Genomic DNA, 16,902 nt, shown 5'->3' with positions numbered 1-16,902 from the left:
CACACACACACACAGTTCAGGAGGAACCAGTTCGTGACATGCTACTTCACCCGGACTGTCATAAGTCCGTGGAACAAGATCCACCCAAGATTACTGAGGGAGCTAGCAGGAGTGATTACTAACCTGATTTCCATCATTTATCTGCTGTCCTGGTCAACCAGGGATGTCCCAGATTACTGGAAACTTGCTAGTGTAATGTTCATCTACAAGAAGAGTTGGAGGGAGGAACTGCAGGTCTGTCAGTATTGGGAAAGGCTATAGAGCAAAAATTCATGAGTGTCATCACATGGCATGTGCAAGACAACCAGGTAATCAGTCCCAGTCAGCATGGAATAATGAAACACATGTTGCTTGACCAGCCTGATATCCTTCCATGACCAGGTGACCTGCCTTTTGGAGGAGGATGTAATCTACCTAGACTTCAGTGAAGCCTTTGACTCTGTCTCCCATAGTATTCTCATGGAGAAAATGGTAGCCCATGGCTTCCACAGGTGTCCTCTTCCTTGATTAAAGAACAACCTGGATGGCTGAGCTCAGGAAATTGTGCTTAATGGAGTAAAATCCAGCTGGCAACCAGTCATGAGTGGTGTTCCTCAGGGATCTGTACTGATGCTGGTCCCCTTTAATATCTTTACTGATGATCTGGATGAGAAGATTGAGTGTACCCTCAGTAGGTTTGCAGATGACACCAAGCTGTGAGGAAGCGTTGATCTGCTTTGAGTGTCAGAAGTCTGTACAGAGGGATCTGGACAGGCTGGGTAGCTGGGCTGAGGCCAGTGAGATGAAGTTCAACAAGACCAAGTCCTGCACTTTGGTTGCAGTAACCCCAGGCAACACTACAGGCTTGGGGCAGAGTGGCTGGGAAGCTGAGCAGAAGAAAAGTATCTGGGGATGTTGGTCAGTGCTCAGCTAAACATGAGCCAGCAGTGTGCCAGGGGTCCAAGAAGGCTAATGGCATCCTGGCTTGTATGAGAAATAGCATAGCCATCAGGAGCAGGGAAGTGATTGTCCCCCTGTACTCAGCCCTGGTGAGGCTACTCCTCGAGTACTGCATTCAGTTTTGGGCCCCTCACTACAAGAAAGACATTGAGGCCCTGGAGCATGTTCAGAGAAGGGCAGCAAAGCTGTTGAGGGGTCTGGAACACAAATTTTAGAAGGAGAGGCTGAGCAAACTGGGATTGTTTAACCTGGAGAAGATTCGGGAGACTTTGTTGCTCTCTCAAATGACCTGAAAAGAGGTTATGTTGAGGTGAAGGTTGGCCTCTTCTCCCAGGAAACAGAAATAGGATTAATGGGAATGGCCTTAAGTTGCACCAGGGGAGGTTCTGGCTGAATTTTTGGAAAAAATTTCTCAGAAAGAGTGGAACAGGCTGCCCGGGAAGGTGGTGAAGTCACCATCCCTGTAGATGTTCAAGAACCATGTAGATGTGGCGCTGGAGATCATGAGTCAGTGGGCATGGTGTTGGTGGGCTGATGATTGGACTGGATTATTTTAGAGGTCTTTTCCAACCTTTATGATTCTCTTGGTGGATGTTCTCCTGCCTATTTTAAGATGCTAGAAATTTTCCCTTGAGAGTACAGCTCTAATCAGCACTCTTCTGTCAAAACTGCTAGCTTATCTCTGTCACAGAAATAAATTAAGTGTCTATGGTCATTCATCTGAGGGCAAATAGCTTTCCACAGAGATTTAGGCATTGTGGAGGAACTACCTTTAAAGATAACCTCTCATAGGGTGGAAGATTGATAAGAGTCTGTATTCCTTTAAAGAGAGCCTTTCTACTTCCCTATGATCTGGAAGAATGTTGGTGATTCTTGGTAGTTCTGGCTTCAGAAGTTGTACTATGGTCTCTCTAGCAGTTAATGAGAACTCAAGAAGTTTTTTGTCACTTAAAGATGCAGGCTGATACTTAAGGACCCTACCTCTATCTTGCAGCCTTTGTGCTAACTGGTTCTTTGTAGTAAATAATTAAAGGTCTTCTTTAACTCAGGTGATTCTTACAGTGACAGGAAGGTGTCCACTTGGCTGGTATATTCTCAGAGCAGTAACTTAATTTCCTTTTTCTTTTTTAAATTTATTTTTCCTCCTCCTCTGACAAACTCAAGCCTTGTTGTCCTGAAGTTTATTTTGAAGATAAGGAATGGAGTAGTTATATCAACTTGGTCAGTATTTCTGAAAAACAGACTATAGTGGAAAATCCATTTGACCTTTCTGTTTGTTTTTCTCCTATGAAATTTGTCTTGCATGTTATATTCAACTTAGTAAAGAGTTTGTTAACCAAGTTTTCTGAAAGACAGGAATGTGTTGTAGCTAACCCTCTGAAAATGGGAGACCAGCTATATAAACAGTAAGAAAACAGTAGATAAATTGTTGTGTGGTACTTGAACATAATGTAAGGTGATACTTTCTGTATCACTATGTCAATCACAATTCTGCTTTTAAATGAAGATGATTTAAGCAGCTGAATAAGTTGTAGTTGCTTCATTTTTTTTCATGACTCCAGGTTCTTTTCAACTGCACATCAATGGATAAACAAATAAAGTTCCTATTTATTTAAAAGTCTTGACTCTCATGTGCAGAAATAGCTTTATTAATTAAGTAGTGAAAAGGAGAGTTATCTGAATGAACAGAAACCTTTCCTTTAACCCAATAAAATGTAGCTATTCTGTTCCAGACTCATAGAGGTCTGTGACTGTCCTCCTCCATAATTTGATTTTGATTAATATAAAAAAAAAATGTAGTGTTTAAAAGTTTCTTCATTGACTAATGTTTCCTAACTCTTGCCATTCTAGGTCAACTGCTAAAAAGCCAAATCAGTTTTACGTATTTTCTTACTTAGTCCATGTATGGGAACTGTTAGCTCACATAATGAACCAGTGATTGAGCACCTGGGACACAGCCAGCACTGGGAGCATAGGTGGAAGCAATTCACCAGTGTGACAAGAAGGGGAGGACACTGGGTCCATCTCTCCCTAACCTCATTTAAGGGATGGCAGGTGTAAGGGAAGCATCTCTACTCCAAGGTTGATTTCTTTGGTGTATTTGGTGAGCCCTGATCCTTGGAAAGGGGTAAGTGATTCGTTCTTTATTATTGGATTGTGGCCTCTACCTTTCTAAGGTGACCTAAAACTGGCTTGAAGCATCTGTATCTGCCATTGCCCATTCTCGTAGTCCCTTAAGTAGGTTCTCAATTTTATAAAGTCAGTCTTAACCACCTTTGTTGTGGTTAACAGAAAGTTTTCTGCTAAGGCTATCTTTGTGCATGTATATGTTTTCAGACCTCATAGTATCTGCTGCAAGTTTTTTGAAAGGGGAAGTGGGGCTATTTGCTGTGACGGGGAGCTGTCTCTTATGATGGAGAAAAAATTTCAATTCTTTGAGGTTTCCAGATTACTTAGAGCATTACTAGACTTCTTGGAGAAGGAAACTGCACCTTTTCAAAAGTTTCATAAGCATTTAATGAAATTTTAAAATTCTAGAACTCTTGGTCTTATTTACTTTGTTTAGAGAAATACTTTTCCCTTCATGCAGTATTTCCTTTGTGGGCTCTTTCATTTCTGCTTTATCTGAAAACAAGTTGTGGTAATAATGTGAGTTTGACATATGACTGCTCTTATTAAAAAGAACTATATAAATCTTGGCATAAAAATAACTCCAGTTGGATGCATTAAAAATATTCTGCTTTTAGAAAGGTAAAAACAAAAGTTAATTATGACTCATTAGATGAGACAAATTATGTTTTTCACGCCTGTGAGTACAATATGTACCCTGTAAATATAAAAAACTCGTGGATGTTCATGGTAAATTAAAGCTTAAAATGAATTAAGAGAAAATGTTAGAACTTACAGGCATTGAAATAGTAGTCTTAGCTTAGGTAGTATTCTGCATTTTTATAAAGCTATTCTGAACCCTGGAGTTGGTCCAAGTTTAATTGAACTTTTTCTGAAATCTGTCTTCGAAAGACACTCATTTCTTGGAGTATTAGGAGAGTATTAAAATTGATGCAACACTAATTGCTCATGCCATTTGACTCCAAGGTGATTCTCAGTGTTGTTTAGAAACTTGTGGAACTCCCTCTAAGTTTACCTGTCTTTTTCTGACTATGCCTCACAAAACACAGTTTAAAAATATGAAGTGAGCATGGTTGATAAGATGACATAAATTTAATCGGCTTAATTCAGTCTTTATTCAGGAAAAGTATGATGTTTATGAAAGAAAATAGAGTGCCTTTCAGGTAAATAGTTATGTCTATAAACAGTGCAGAAACTAAATGGCAAATGCGATGATGTTATACTGTTTTCTCTACAGTAGTTTTGTATTATTCCACTTCTCAGTAGTCTGCTTAAGTGTTTCGTAGTGAATGAAATGGCTTTGGTATATTTTCTTCTCTGTTTACTATTGAGAAGGAATTGAGCATGTAAAGCTAGCTGTCTTACTGTACTGGTTATGGCTGGGATGGTGTTTGCCTTCTTCATAGCAGCCATATAGTACTGTATTTTGGATTTGAAGCTAAAATTGTGTTTATAACATATCAATGCTTTGGCTGCTACAGAGCAGTGCTTGTACAATGTCAAGCTTTTGTTTTCTTCCCTGCCTTTATCCACCCCAGCAAGAGGGAGGATGGCCAGGAGAGCTGACACAAAGCTGCCCAAAGGCAAGCCAGGAAGTGGCTGGATGTCTTCCTGATGTCAAGTCATGAATAAATTGCTTTTTCCATTTTGCTTGTGCATACAGCTTTTGCTTTGCCTGTTAAGCTGGCTGGCAACGTGAAATTAGGTGAAGTCACTTGAAATTCATTGAAGGAAAATGGAAGGAGTGAAACTCAACCTTATCTGCCTTTCAAAAAGCATTCAGTGTGTCTTGTGTGAACTTGACTTATAGTGCAAGATAACTGGGGTGCTTTAGTTATCCTGCTGTTAAGGTAACATCTTTGTGAATGACCAGACAAAGCTGATGTATCCAGACTATTTCATGGTAAAAATTATTGGACCAGTTCTTTGTGTAAGTTTCGACTTGCTGGCATGTATTCCTGTAGAAGAGGTTTGTTTAAAAAAGAAGTATAGGAAAACTTTTCTGCTTTAAAAAAAAAGAAAAAGTTGATGTTTTCAATGTAAATTATACTTTGTAAAAGTATATTCTCTGTTAAACACAAATTTTATATCAAATGACTATACTTTGTAGGGATATGGAAAATTAACTAAAGTGAGAGCCCGTTCTGTAGAGTGCCTGAAATTCTAATCACTATTTTTGTAGAGTTCCTTTTATGTATTGGCTGTTGCTTTCACTGTGGTATTTTCTTATTTGGTTGAATACTACTGCAATGAACAAAACAAACACTTTCTTTAAGTGTTTCTGTATTACACATCCTATCTAAATGATAGTTAATTTTTCAGGCAATTGCGTGGTTGTTGGTTTTGTTTTGTTTTTTAAGAGTTGGAGGCTAGCTGTTATTTTACGTAACTAAAGCTTGAAAATGGTCTCCTTGCTATAGGTGTCTCAGTCATCTTGCTGCTTGCAAGGGGGGTGAAAATGTGGTATCCAGTATGCATGTGTTTGTTTTTCTTTTTCTAGTTGTCCTGTGTAACTAAGTGCTGTGAAACAGAACTAACTTCCTTCTGATTTCAAATAACCCAAAGAAACATGTCCTTGTTCCTCAGACTTATTGGACTAATGTAATGCAGTGTATAATGCATGGATTAACACAGTAACTGTGTGTCCTTCATAGCAATGACCTCAAGGAATCATTTGGTAATATAATTAAGTATTTTTAAGCAAATTGAGCCCGAGCTGCTCAGATAGGGATACCTGGTTGGGAGTGATAATGGAGAAATTGTATTCATTTAGCACATTATTAGGTTTTTCCTTTTTTTTTTTTTCTTTTTTTCTTTTTTTCCTCTCACTCTTCCTGTGGATGGAATTGGCACAGGATATCAGTGGTTAGTGCATCCCTAGGAATGTTATCACACATGTTATGGAATATAAAGCTGTATTAACATACAACTAAAAATTAAGGAAGGAAAGCTATTCTCATGTCAAATTAAGCAGTTCATTGTTGGATTGAAGTACTGGTAGAGTGGAGGAAAATCCTAATCTTCCATCACTACACAAACAGGGTTACTTTTTTTTTTTTGGAAATCTTTGTTATTGTATGAAACATGACAGGAGCAAATGGTAATTGGACAGGTGCCTAGTGGCTTGTGATCCTTACGGAATCCTGACACCGTTCCCTGAAGAACTTTTCCAGGCTTAGTCCTGGAAGCTTTTAGCTGAGTGCTAAGCAGCACTTGTGTCCTGTTCCTAATCCCCACTGCCTAGCAAGGCTATGTTGGTAGAAGTACTTGCAAGGCTTTTGACTCATTGAAAGTTCTGCTAAAGCCCAATCTCTCTGGTGCTCAGAGTCAGAGAGGATTACAGCAGAGATAAATGCACTGGCCCCTATTTCACCCTATCTGTAAAGGTCATGAGGGGTCCAGCTCCTAACTCTGAACTTCCCTGTGTCCTATGAATTCTGTCTTACTAGTTTGGTGCCCCCCCCCCCCCTCCCCCTTCAGGTCTGCCTGAGCTGAGAAGCTTCATAGCAGTGTTTCTGCTGTTGTGCTCACAGTGATTGTTAGAACAGCACAGACGTAAGCTTCAATAAGAGATGTACAAATGAACCATTTCTTCAACTTCTTAAACATTCTCTGTGTCATTTGCTGATTAATGCTTGTATGTTGCTGGTAGGGAATTCTCCCTGTGAACAAAAATTCTAGGTGTAAGCAAGTTCTTGCATATATTAAGGGGAGTCGGACTCTTTTTTTTTTGTCCTGTACACCTCGGCTCTGAAAAAGCAGATGTGGCAGATGACTAGCTCAGGACGAGAGAATATCACACCACAGGTCACTATGTGCAGCTTTTTGTAGTAGGATACTGGGGAAGCAAATCAAGCACGAAGGTGTGAAGACACATCATCTTCTAAGGCTAGTTTCATGCCTAGTGGATTGAGATAATCATATAAACCCTCTTACCATCCAAGGAAGTTCTCTTGTATCCATATCAGTACACAGATGCTACATTTGCAATTCCCTGAGCACGTGCAGTGGCAGGAACTCAGACAACAGAAGGGCCAATGCGAATAAGGGTACACAACCTAAAGCACGTTGCGCAGATGGTTCTTACTAAGATCAATCAGGTGCTCATCCTTTCACGGTGATCTGTGCTGGCAGAAAATGCAAGGAGGCAGTAGTAGGTATTTAAGTGATAAGCCTGCATAAAGGAAAGGCCAGACTTGCTTGGGGATGGACATGATAGATGCATTTGTGCAGAGAAGGAACTGCAGCGAGGAAGTAAGTATCCAAATATATCAGATATCTCCAGTGAACCCATTCTTGCTCTTATATATTCTGTTGATATGTCTCTTTGTTACGGAAACTTGGAAGTTGGACTCTATTGTTTAAACACTCATTCAGCAGTATTTTGTATCTATCTTTGTATCTTTTCTACATCTGTAGGTCACATCATTAGCACCAGCAGCACACTGCTGCATAGTATTTCCACAAGTGATACTGCTTAATCAAGTGATGTGTAATAATACTGTGTGACACCCTTCTAAATGTACATCCTGAAAGACCTGAACCTCTTAGAAACGATAACAAAAATGTGATAGCATATTTATCTTTCTAAACTGTACTACAAAAGATTTGGTGTGTGTTTGTAAGGCTGAGTCTATAACTATGATTTGGATCAGAGAGGTAATCCCAGTTACTGTGTGCTAACTCAGTTCCAAGAGCTGTTTTGGGGCAAACAGTGTTTGTTCCTTAGAAATTGAACTAAACAGCTGTTTATTCTCCAAAAGCACTCCAAATGTCCATCGGATGTGGGATTTGTTGAGACCCTAATATGTCCATGCACGGTCTCTGCCTCCTGCAAGGACTTCCCACAGACATCTCTACGTGTCCCTGCCAAAAGGCTTCAAATTACACATGGAGTACCATAAGCAGTAGCAATGCAAAGAGCTCGATGTCAGCCACTTCGATCTTCTGTTCCTAAAATATTTGCTCCACAGATGTAAACTTGGGCCAATACCATTGTTTCTATTAAGCTACCAGATTTACTATTGTCGATCCATATTCCTTGGCTTAAGTGGTGTTCTTTATGTAGCACTGCAAAACAAAGACACAGAAACAATTCAGAAAATGCTTACAAAGAACTGATGATGTGAATCTACAGTTATTTCTACATTTATCTTAATGCAGCCATTTTGGCATAACAGCAGCCTTTAGTCATTGCTCTTCAGCCCACTAAGGCAAACAATGTTCTTGTCTAATATAACAAGCCACAGTGAACAGCAATATCTTTAATTTGCTAAACCTTATTTTGTACTTTTTCATCTGAAATGAAGATTTATAAGTTGAAGCAGTGTATGTAACATTTCAGTACACAAAATTATTACCACTAAGACATTTGGATGGCAGTTGTCATTTGGTCTTGTTTTGTTTCTTTTTCTAACTGACACTAATTTGTCTTCATGTACCAGAAGATTTTTAAGTTAAGAACTTACATAGTTTTTTCTAAATTTTAGAAGCACATTCTGGAGGTCAACTAACTCCTCCATCCTCCATTTCTACATTTGTAAACTCAAAATCTGATACTTAATCTCAGTCCTGTTTGAGATTGGTTTGTAGCACAAGGAAACAACAAATGTTCACATAAGGCATAGCACGAGGGAAGTAGAAGTGGTATGTCCCATTTTATAGTCAAAGATCTATCACTTGGAGTTCATATTTCATGACACACTTTGTGGTGCTTTGCCGATAAAAAGATTCACTGCTTCCAGATCTTGCAATGCTGTTCTCTTACTAAGTTCTTCCTTACTTAAATGCACTGAGGAAGAGCATACCTGTGGGTTAAGTGGGCCAAATACTGCCCTTGGTGCTCTTCAAGTGTTTTGTATTGTGTATGTTCTCCTATACTTTTATCATTGCTCTAAAAATGCAGTAATCGGGGAGAGCATTAAGGAGACATCAATTTCTGCATTTGGTGTATGTAAATGATTATGCTGTGGTACTTACCGTGTCATTCCTTCTTGCAGCTTCCCAGCAACTTCTCAGTGGAGTTTTGGACTCAACTGTTCTTTTCTGTCATGCACAACCTCTCTTGGAGCCCATACTGCCATAGATATGAGCAGAAAAGTGAGACTTCTTGGTAATCCCTGTGCTCAGTCCATGGTAGCACACATCACCTAGGCACCAGGGGGCTAAGGGATGGGAGTCATCCTACAAAGTGTGTGGGATAACTGCTGTGGATTCATGGTAGGAATAGATATTCTGCTTCAAACTTGCTGGAGCTGCTGCCTGACACCTGAGAAGATTAAATGTGGATATGCTTTATTGTGCTGTGATATCCTGCCAGATTGTAAGTGCTTGAGAGGAAGATAGTGTCATCAGCACAGAGCTCAGGTGTAAAAGCCACATACAGGATGAGTCTTATGTCCGTGGGATTCAGCTGAGCCCTACAGCAGTCTTTCCCTATATAAGGCTGCATGGGCAATGCTGTCCCTCTGTCCCAGGTGCAGATGTGTCATTGCAGAAGAGTGGGAGAGTGTAGCATCATGCTACAGCTTTCTGTCAGTTTCTAAAGTTTTCTCTTTCTGCCTGTTTTGCATAGCCTTTAGTTGGAGCAGCTTGAACTAGTGCAAAGTTTATTTTACTGACGTGTAGGATCTTCATTAACATCAGGGATGTTGTGATGCATATCACTAAACATAAAACTGAGCTTTCTATTCAAATATGCATAAGTTGTATATGCAGGGTTATGCAGATAGTGTTTTCTCTAGCACTGTGTATAAGACCTCGATTGACTTATGCAGCATTAACTCTTTTTTTTTTTTTTCCTATGTAAATAGACCAAATATAGCTACTGTAGGTATCTATGCACTGTAATGAAAGCAAATATACCTATGTGGCCAATATTAGTCAACATAAGCAAAAACTAAATTTCATTTAAATATCTGGGTAATCTAGGTGAAAATTTACAACTTTGTTAATCCAAAGCTCACATACATGGTTGGAGCACTGTACCATGTAGTAAGTACAACATTATAGAAGAGTTTGGGGAGGAAGTTTTATTCTTTTTTACTGGAAAATGTCACATAGAATTCGATACTTTGACAGTTGAAGTAGTTCTATTAATTTGAATTTTTTAGAGGTATGTTGGCTGAATAATAGCTGTCCAGTAATTCACACTTACTGTTACTGTAAGGAGTCTGAGACACAAACCTCTCCAGCACAGTAATAGGTTCTGACCTTGCTAAGTACAGGCTGCAACTTAACGGTTAGGAAATACTGATTTTTAAATATATTTGTTGCTTATACAGTAATCCCTGTTTATGTAGTCAGTTGATACCACAGAAAGAATATTATTTATAAATACATTTTAACTTCCATTAAAGCTTAAAAAACTTATCTTAGAAAAACTTTAAGAGGGTTAAGCAAATGTATTAAAGCTGTCATTCTCATTCTAGTCCTCCAGGAAAAGTCATCATTCAGTTTTCATAAAAATCCTGCAATAACTAAAATGGATTTGTTCTGTCTAAGCAGAGCTCAGTGCCTCCTCTCTGAGTGAATAATTTAATTTATTGCCTCATTCAGCACACTAATAAAGTACAAATGTTTAAAGATAATATTAGCAGTTTTTATCACTTGTTATTGAAGTAAATCACAATGTTTTGTAGTACTAGAAATACTTCCTTCGACCTAAAATAACAAGATTAATTTGGAAACAGATGAAGAACACGAGAACTGATGGATGAGTTCTGCCAAGGGTCAGATCTGAAATGTGTTTGGAAAAAAAGGGGTTTTCAGCTAGAGATGTTGGTGTTAATGTGAAACAGGCCCCAGTTTGAGATGAGGATCATATGAAATACTCAAATGTAGATTTGCTCAGAAAAATGTCACGAATCTGTGCCCTAGAGATCTATAGACTCACAGGGCAGGTGATACCTGTGGGGTACAATATCTTATCCAGGACCTACTGCTGATCGTGTGTCCTGATAATGCTTTTAACTTAGTGTCCTTGACTGAGTCCAAGGTGTCTCTTGTTCTGTGGGTGTGGGCACCTGTCTGAGAAGTGGACAGATGAGGCACTGAATGATAGTGGGTTCTTTGCCCTTTGTCAGCCTCAGTCATCTACTTGGTTTCCAGGTGCAAAAGTTTGATTCATCTGGGTCTCTAATTCATATCCATGGTCTAGCACATGGGATACTAAAGCACCCATTTTGTCCTGCCACCTCCAGTACTGCGCTTGTAGGCCCTGTACCTGTGGTGCCTTTGCATCTGCTGTTTCATCCTAAGGGCTGCCCTGGGTCCTACCTTTCAGGAAGACACAGCCTTATTCCAAGGAAATTTTAATTGGCCTCTCATCAAGGAATTAGTTCAGAAAAGGAAAAGGGGGAGATTGTAGCACAGAACGGTGTTTCAATAAATAACGAAACTGAAGTCTACCTGTGGTACAAGCCACTATAAAATGATTCAGGTACTACATACCACCAGTAGGTGGTTCCGTGTCCCGTGGCTTCACCTTGGAAAATCTAGAAAGCAATTACAGCATTTTGCTTAATTTGTAGTAAATTAGGGATGCTAGTGAGATAAAAGCCTTAAAGTTGAATATATGCTATATGTTTCTCATTATTTTCCTTTTTAACCAGGACTGGAGAGTTCACTTTCATACAGAATTGGGGTATGGATACTCAAAGAGTCTCTTCTTAACTTGTGTTAAACCATGCTGGACCTCCTATATCTTGTCTTTTGAAAAAACATAGAATTACTCCATAGGAAACACCCCCAAGCCTCATTTAAAATCAATGAAAGCAGCCAGAGTGCTGGCTCCATTTACTTAATTTTTTTTTCCCCTTAACTACTGCCAAGTGCAAACTCTTTATGTTCTCCTGATTTATATATAATTTTAAATTAAATTTAGAAGCACTGCAGTGCTTATGATGAGTTAAACATATTTCAAATCTTAATAAGTCTGTTTTCATATTAGGCTGCTAGAACTACAGTCATAGCAAGGAATGGGGTGTGGAGGAATAAAATTAATAGGGTCCTCTTGAAGTAGAAAAATTTATTCGTTTTTGATAAAAGATCTTATGATAATTTACTCTTGACTTTGCTACTTGATTTATCTCCTCTTCCTGCATTAATTTCATTTTAATTTTTTTCCCCTTCCTTTCTGAGGTTCTGTAGCAACTCAGATAGTTGGCTTGATGGACTACAAAACTTAACATTTCTGAACTGAAAGAAAGAGCTTAAATATTTGAGCTGGCAAGCGATAATTTCATATAATAAACTAAAAATTTAGCTTTCTAGTGCCTTGATCTAGGATGTTGGAAATTGATTTACTTCATCTGCTCTATGCCCCTACTAGGCCAGTATAGTTTCAAAATGTAGAAGTTTTTTTTATTTGCTGGGTCTTTAGACTGGATTAAGTGTTTGTACTTTTCATTATTTTCCTGGAGATACAATTTATAGGCTGACACATACTGTTGACTTTAAGGCTTCTTGCTACGTCAGCTTCTAGGGTATTTTTCAGAATTGCTTAGTTCTTTCCTCAAGCATTAACAATACATCTTCTTAAATCCTTGCTAAGAGACTGTGTGTGAAGTTGTCACTGTTATTTCAAGCTATCAATGCATTCTCTGTATACATTCTTATTTTCAGCATGTTAGTGTACTCTCAAAATAAGCTGTACTGGTCAGAATTAATAATTCAAGAGTAGACATTTGTTGTTTAATATTAGGTATTTTGTATAATGTTAGTTATTTAATACACAGTCAAGGAAGTATTTCTATTATTTTAATGACTTTATGAAATAGAGTAACTGACAACTCATCATTTCCCTGGTGCTAAGACCTTGAGTGCCTTGGCTTATAGTTTGGTAGGTCAGTGCTTCAGTGCAACCTAGACATTCTGATGAAACTATGGACTGCTCATTTAGGACTGTGACTGATATACGAAAGTAGAACAATTTCTGAGTCAGCTGAACATGTAGGTGACATGTCAGAAATTGAACTTCTCTGAATTAAATGGTAAAATCTTCTATCATAACGTTTGTCAAGGTTAAAAGCAAACAAAAAAGAGTCAAGGGTGTGACTCCATACACTGCATGTCCTATTCTTTCTTCCATCGTTTTCATCCATCCACTATTCAGTTCTTATTCATTTCTGTGCATGTGCTTTTCTCTATTTTTTCACTTAAAGCTGAGCCAAATTTTCTTTACTGTGCACAGAGAAAAGCCCAGACAGCACTAATAGGTGTTAGGGTGTCCAGTGAGGCACAAAAACAGGAAACATTTTGTACCAGATGGTTGCAAGAGGCAATCTTAACTGAGATGCAGAGAGTGTGTTCATGGATGATGGATCACATTTTATCCTAAGATGCATAAAAGCAGCATTCTTCCTTTTACTAATCTGTTGTTTGTGTCTGTGTTGGCAGCAAAATAGCACATCAGTTGAGATTCAATAAGGACACTGTTCCTTCTTTACTAAGAAAGATCTCTTGATGCTTGAGAATACTGAATATCTACTCTCTAGCAACATAAATATGATAAATTCTATTTATCTTGTGCAAGTGTTGAATATTAAAGTCAAATGGTTTTGCTGTAACTCCAATTTCTTCTTTTACCACAGAATGGCTTGGGTTGGAAGGGGCTTTTAAGGCCATTTAGTTCCAACCCCCTTCCATGGGCAAGGCTGCTCCCCAGCAGCTCAGGCTGCCCAGGTCCCCATCCAACCTAGCCTTGAACGCCTTCAGGGATGAGGCACCCACAGCTTCTCTGGGCAGCCTGTGTCCATGCTCGGCACTCTGAGTGTAGAATTTCTTCCTAATGTCTAATCTAAATCTCTCCTGTTTTTAGTTTAAAACCATTTCCTCTTGTCCTTACACTATCTGCCTGTGTAAAAAGTTGCTCCCCTTTCAGATTATAAGCTCCCATCAAGTATTAGAAGGCTGCAATGAGGTGTTTCCAGAGCCATCTCTTTTCCAAGCTGAGCAACCCCAACGTGTTCAACCTTTATTCATAGGAGATGTGCCACAGCCCTCTGATCACCCCAGTGGTCCTCCTCTGGAGCCCTGCTCCAACAGCTCCGTAAGTTTCTCATGCTGGGGGCCCCAGACCTGGACACAGTACTCCACATGAAGCCTCGCAGGGACAGAAACAGATGGGGACAATTCCCCCCCGCTCTCCCCCCCATCCCTGTTGGCCACCCTTCTTTTGATGCAACCCGGGATATGACTTGCTTGGGCTGCAAGAGTGCACTGCTGGTTAATGGCCACCTTTTCGTCTACCAAGACAAAAAGTGTACCACTCAGCTTGATGTTGTCTGCAAAAACGTTAAGGGTGCTCTTGATCCCACTTGATCTTTATCTTGATTTGTCATCAACAAATATTTAAATGGTACCAGTTCCAAGATCACAACCCAAAGGACACCACTCCTCACTTGTCTCCACCTCGACATTCAGCTATTGACCACAACCCTCTGGCAGCAGTCATCTAGTTAGTTCCTTATTCACTGTATGGTCCACTCTTAAAATACATATCTCAAACTTAGAGAAAAGGATGCCATATGGAACCACATCAAAGACCTTAATTTTTTGTGGGTCTATGTCAAAGGTTTTTTTGTGCATTTTAATTCTTTTTCTCTGTTGTATTTTAATTAATGTTATAAAACTTTTTTTAGGGAATCTGTTCTGTTTTACCATGTAATAATGTGTTCCCTCTTCTTGGATCTTAAAACTTATGTGGCTGTAAAATGTGGTAAACTAGCACTGAGAGAAATGCATCTGTATTCAGGATATTGTAATGATATGTAATCATTAAAGGATCCTTATTTGCAGCATATTGAAAGTTCTTGGGCAACAGCACTTTTCAAGTCTTAGATATAGCATATCCATCTCTAACATTTTCTTGGTTTCATAGCATGGTTGGTGCATTTGATTTTGAACTAATTAATATAATTCTCAATTTATAAAAAGTTTTTTCTATGTTTTCATACCTTAGCTTGTTGGTGTCTATAGAGAAATACCTTAAAGCTTTACTGTTCAAAAACAAAAGAGTTTTTAATTAATAATGATCTCTAAATTTGTCATCTCCATTGTTATATAAGGCAATCTGAGGAAGTATAATTGTCTTCTTCCTAGATCACTGTATCTTAGAAATGTTTGTTGGTTATCCCATTAACACATATCTACTATCTTCTCTATGCCTTTCTTTTCAGTTGATTCTTGTCCAAATAGCACATTTTCAGTCATTTTTGTCGTTGTTAATTGCTTCCTGAGCAATCATTGTTGATGTTCCAATTTTCTGAAACATTTATTTGACTGGAGTTATAGGTGCGTTGAATATAATATGTCCTAGATACTGGGCTTTTCTGATACACCCTGCAGTTAAAGTAATGAATATAAATGTGAAAGAGAAATAAGTAGCCCATTATATATCACAGCTTTTTCAGTCTCAGCTCTTGCATTTCATGTCATTTGGCCATTTCTGCTGCTCAGGGGAAAAGACGATCTTTTCAGCTTACTCCTGAAGTCAGTGACCTGAGGTTGTTCCAGAGAAGGAGGGGTGATGAGCCCAGAACTGGAGCTGCCCAAGTGACAAACACTGTTCACAGTTTTCCCCAAATTCAGGAGGAGTTGCAGCTGTAGTTGGAAGATATTTTAGATGCCATAAAATGGCTTTGATGGGGTAACTTTCCATGTACACCTCCAAGGAGTGATTGTATCTCCTGGAAGCCTGGTGTCATTTTCACAGCCTAAAAATTTCCCGCAGTGTACGTCTCTTTGCATTATCTTCATCATTCAATTCAATTTATTTTGTTGCAGATTTATTGTGTTGAAATCTGCTTACCCTTAAAATGAAGTACCAGGTGCTTACTGTATCTTCAGTATATAACTTCTATCTTGCCTGAACTTTTGCTAAAACATTCATTTTGAATTTTTGCTACCAATTTCATGTCCTGGTATATTCACATTTGAACATGAGTGATTGAACTTATCTGTAACAGTATAGTAAAGGGGAGTGCCAGATAAAGTTTGAATTGCCCTCATTTTGAGTTTTCTGCCTCTGTGGGGTTTGCTAAATAGCAGGTTTTTAACAAACCATTAAGAATAAATGTAGATGTACATTAGCTTCCTTTGCTCAGGGGTTCATTTGTGTCTGGCAAATCTCTAGATGTTGCCTGCACGTTCTCCACAGGAAAGAAAAAACATAAATCTGATATGTTTGACTGGAATTTTTGCAGACCTTTAAAACCTCTTTAATGTTATGCTATCTATTACATCCATTCACTTACTAAAATCTACTTTAATTGATGGAAGGGAAGGTAAACTTCTTGGGAGTAGATTTTTGTATTCTTACTTTACTTACTGTAAATCTCCATGCATTAGTAATGAAGAAAAGTAGATCTATTGCCCACTAAGCTGATAGGGAACAAACCAACACTTTGTGAACCCTCAAACAATATTGGTAGATAAATAAACAGTCCAGTGGTAACTTGAAGGGAAGAAAGAATATATGAAGATGTATGTGTTTTTGAGCAGCTTGACTTTACTTTTTCTTCTCCAGTGGCTGTGTCTACTGGGTGAATCTGTCTGCTTAGGAGCTAGATTTCTCCATCCTCACAACAAAGAACAACTGAATAATCAGAAGGCCATCTTCATCTCTCACTGTTTCATTTTTGAAGAAGTCATTGTATACCTACGCTTTAAAAAAAAAAAAAAAAAAGTGTAACACATTTCAAAATATTTTCATCTCTTCTCACAATTGTAGGCAATTCAATTCTTGAAGGATTCCCAGTTGTGCAGTGTCTTAGCAGCGGCCCTGCTTGAGCTTAATGTCAAAAGTCTAGTAGCAGGAAAACAATGTAACAG

The sequence above is a fragment of the Lagopus leucura genome, unplaced genomic scaffold (assembly GCF_019238085.1).
Source record: "Lagopus leucura isolate 7727_CA_CO unplaced genomic scaffold, USGS_WTPT01 Super-Scaffold_100001, whole genome shotgun sequence".
In the NCBI taxonomy this organism is placed as follows: Eukaryota; Metazoa; Chordata; class Aves; order Galliformes; family Phasianidae; genus Lagopus; species Lagopus leucura.
Note: the sequence above shows the minus strand (reverse complement) of the source record.